The following is a 4,644-nucleotide window of genomic DNA, read 5'->3' on the forward strand; positions in this document are numbered from 1 at the left end:
ACAGCAGAAGGACACTACGATAAAAAAAACTTGCAGAACAGTATAAAAAATTAATATATAGAAATAAAGGTGACATAAAAATAAGTATAAACATAGTTTTCGGCATGATTAACATTTTTCAGTACAATACAGACTATGAAAGATGCAATATATGCATCAATATTTCATTGCTCTTCTACTGACAAAAATCCTCAACACTCTCGCTGCCCAAAACGAGAGACATCATGGTGTTTGCGACAGCCAGCATTGGCAAAAGAAATTCTGCATCTACGTCTGCATAAATACTGCGCAAGCCGCCATACGGTGCGTAGCGGATGGTATCCTGTACCGCTACTAGTCATTGCATATCCTCTTCTACTCGCAAATGGAGGGAGTGAAAAAAAACCTATCTATATGCCTCCGAATGGACCCTAATTTCTCGTATATTATCTTCGTCGTCCTTATGCGCAATGTATGTTGGCAGCAGTAGAATCGTTCGGTAGTCAGCTTCAAACGCCGGTTCTCTAAGAACGTCGCCTTCCCTCCAGGGATTCCCATTTGAGTTCCCCAAGCACCCTTGTAACATTTACGTGTTGTTCAAACCTACCGCTAACAAATCTAGCAGCCTGCCTCTGAATTGGTTCGATGTCTTCCTTCAGTCTGACTTGGTTCGAGTACCAAACAATTAAGCAGTATTCAAGAATAGGTCGCACGAGTCCTATATGCGGTCTCGTTTACAGGTGAACCACTCTTTCCTAAAATTCTCCCAATATATCGAAGTCGACCATTCGCCTTCCCTATCACAGTTGTCACATGTTCTTTCCACCTCATATCGCTTTGCAACGTTACGCCCAGATATTTAAACAACTTGACTGTGTCAAGGAGGAAACTAATAATACTCCATCCGAACATTACAGGTTTAATCTTCCTAGCCATCCACATTAACTTAATTTTTTTCATATCTAGGGGTGGCTGCCATTCATCACATCAACTGGTAATTTTGTCTAAGTCATCTTGTATCTTCCTACAGCCACCCAACTTTGACACATTATCACACTACATGACATAATCAGGAAACAACCCCAGATTGTGCCCACCCTGTCGGCCAGATCATTTATGTATACAGAGAACAACACTGGTCCTATCACACTTCGGTGGGGCACTCCTGACGACACCTTGTCTCAGATGAACACTCGCGCCGAGGACAACGTACTGGGTTCTATTATTTAAGAAGTCTTCGAGCCTCTCACCAGTCTGTGAACTTATTCCATATGCTGGTGCCTCCGTTAACAGCCTGCAATGGGGCACCACCTCAAATACTTTCAGGAAATACAGAAATGTGGAATCTGTCTGTTGCCCTTCATCCATAGTTCGCATTATATCATGTGAGAAAAGGGCAAGCTGAGTTTCGCACCTGCGATACTTTCTAGAACTATGCTCATTCGTGGACGTAAGCTTCTCAGTATCAAGAAAATTTATTATATTTGAACTGAGAGTATGTTCAAGGATTCTGCACCAGACAGAAGTTAGGGATGTTGGCCTGTAATTTTACGGGTCCGTTTTTTTACCTTTCTTATATACTCGAGTCACCAGCGCTTTTATACAGTGGCCTGCGAGCCTGGATCTCATGCTTCTAATATAGAAAGGCGTCCCAACGAGACGTACGTTTCTCCAATGAGAGTAAAAGTAGCTGCGTCTACCTGTGTTAGTGAATATAAGACAAAATTAGGACTTTAATATACTTATCGAACAGCACAAACATCAACAAAAAAGCACAAAGTAGCGTTGCAACAAGCTAAAGTGAAAAGTTTGAAAAAATACTATGAAACTTGTCGACATATTGACTTTGCCTACCATCAAAGAGAGGAAGCTATATTCGAAGATGATGGTTGTTTTGATGTAACTATGTCTTAATCACACATACACAGTGCGCATGTGATGTAATATGTGAACTGAAAATAAAGAATACAATACTCAAACGTATCAAATTGTCTTTATTTGTTCCCCAAGCACCCTTGTAACATTTACGTGTTGTTCAAACCTACCGCTAACAAATCTAGCAGCCTGCCTCTGAATTGGTTCGATGTCTTCCTTCAGTCTGACTTGGTTCGAGTACCAAACAACTAAGCAGTATTCAAGAATAGGTCGCACGAGTCCTATATACGGTCTCGTTTACAGGTGAACCACTCTTTCCTAAAATTCTCCCAATATATCGAAGTCGACCATTCGCCTTCCCTATCACAGTTGTCACATGTTCTTTCCACCTCATATCGCTTTGCAACGTTACGCCCAAATATTTAAACAACTTGACTGTGTCAAGGAGGAAACTAATAATACTCCATCCGAACATTACAGGTTTGATCTTCCTAGCCATCCACATTAACTTAATTTTTTTCATATCTAGGGGTGGCTGCCATTCATCACATCAACTGGTAATTTTGTCTAAGTCATCTTGTATCTTCCTACAGCCACCCAACTTTGACACATTATCACACTACATGACATAATCAGGAAACAACCCCAGATTGTGCCCACCCTGTCGGCCAGATCATTTATGTATACAGAGAACAACACTGGTCCTATCACACTTCGGTGGGGCACTCCTGACGACACCTTGTCTCAGATGAACACTCGCGCCGAGGACAACGTACTGGGTTCTATTATTTAAGAAGTCTTCGAGCCTCTCACCAGTCTGTGAACTTATTCCATATGCTGGTGCCTCCGTTAACAGCCTGCAATGGGGCACCACCTCAAATACTTTCAGGAAATACAGAAATGTGGAATCTGTCTGTTGCCCTTCATCCATAGTTCGCATTATATCATGTGAGAAAAGGGCAAGCTGAGTTTCGCACCTGCGATACTTTCTAGAACTATGCTCATTCGTGGACGTAAGCTTCTCAGTATCAAGAAAATTTATTATATTTGAACTGAGAGTATGTTCAAGGATTCTGCACCAGACAGAAGTTAGGGATGTTGGCCTGTAATTTTACGGGTCCGTTTTTTTACCTTTCTTATATACTCGAGTCACCAGCGCTTTTATACAGTGGCCTGCGAGCCTGGATCTCATGCCTCTAATATAAAAAGGCGTCCCAACGAGACGTACGTTTCTCCAATGAGAGTAAAAGTAGCTGCGTCTACCAGTGTTAGTGAACATAAGACAAAATTAGCACTTTAATATACTTATCGAACAGCACAAACATCAGCAAAAAAGCACAAAGTAGCGTTGCAGCAAGCTAAAGTGAAAAGTTTGAAAAAATACTATGAAACCTGTCGACATATTGACTTTGCCTACCATCAAAGAGAAGAAGCTATATTCGAAGATGATGGTTGTTTTGATGTAACTGTCTTAATCACACATACACAGTGGGCATGTGATGTAATATGTGAACTGAAAATAAAGAATACAATACTCAAACGTATCAAATTGTCTTTATTTGTTTTTCCTTCATACTGGGCCAAACATTGCACAATGTCGTAGTAATTCCATTTAACGCTAAACTCTTGTCATGTATTATAAAACAGAATTTTTATAAATTATCTACACTTTTCGTGCGTATATAGCGTTGAAAAGACCACAATATTTTAGTTTCCTTGAAAAATTCAAAATGACCGAAAAAGGTAACTTCTCCTCCAGTTTTCAACATTTTTAGCTCAAATTTCAGTGATAATCAACAGCTCCACGGATGGGTTTGGAAAAAATAATGATTTTTTTCAAAACTCAAGAATCCAGAAGTATGAAAAAATTTTACATTAGAATATAATTGGACTTACCCATTAAATTCAGCGTGTCAAGATATGTTATGAAACAAATTTTCAGCCCCAGTTATATTTTTTTTTACGATCAGGTTTAAATTTCACCTTAATGGATTACTGTGGTGATGATTAATATAATTTTAGATCATTGTTTCACATCAACAAATTTTCCCCCTGAAGAGTTCGAGCACTTCCCATCCCACGACGTGTAGCATCTGTAACACTATGAAGTCTTCTCATGGAAGATCTATGTAGATTCATCACTTGCTGATGCACTGCATTATACCTTCTTCAGAAGTTATTCTTGGTTGTTTTGAGTACTGTTCTTCCACTTCGTGTGCTTCATTACAGTCCAGCAACAGTTTTTATAGGTGATGTTATTGAAACACGTGTAGTTAATGTACTGTGACTTGCCATATTTGGTACAGGTGAGGCAGTGGTTTAAAATCGAAAATACTTTGGCACCGTTTGGTCCTAATGGGATAAGCATTTGTTGAAGCTTATGGTTCTTCAGTTTCTTCCATGTTAAGTCCATGAAAACATTCATTTGGAGTATCTGTGATTTGCTCTTTATGCGCTGCAGCCTGAGCAGGAGAATTTTCAGTTTCAGCAAAAACACAACCTGTGATTTTTCGACGCAGAATAATCACGCTCATTAAACACACGTGTATAATAAGGGTAGGTCTCACATTGTTTGAACAAATTAACAGCTTAACTGATTGTAACTGCTTTGAGACACGCTGTGATCAATAGTTGATGAAGTAGTTAACGTATCCCCATCAGTTATATTGAATCTTTTTGAATTTTTGGAGGAGTACGAACAAGAATATTACATGAATGAATAGTGAGCATGCGTTATCTTTATTCATCTTCAACCAAGGATAACTAAATACAATCTACGACAAAGAAAAA

The sequence above is a fragment of the Schistocerca nitens genome, chromosome 2 (assembly GCF_023898315.1).
Source record: "Schistocerca nitens isolate TAMUIC-IGC-003100 chromosome 2, iqSchNite1.1, whole genome shotgun sequence".
Classification (NCBI taxonomy): Eukaryota; Metazoa; Arthropoda; class Insecta; order Orthoptera; family Acrididae; genus Schistocerca; species Schistocerca nitens.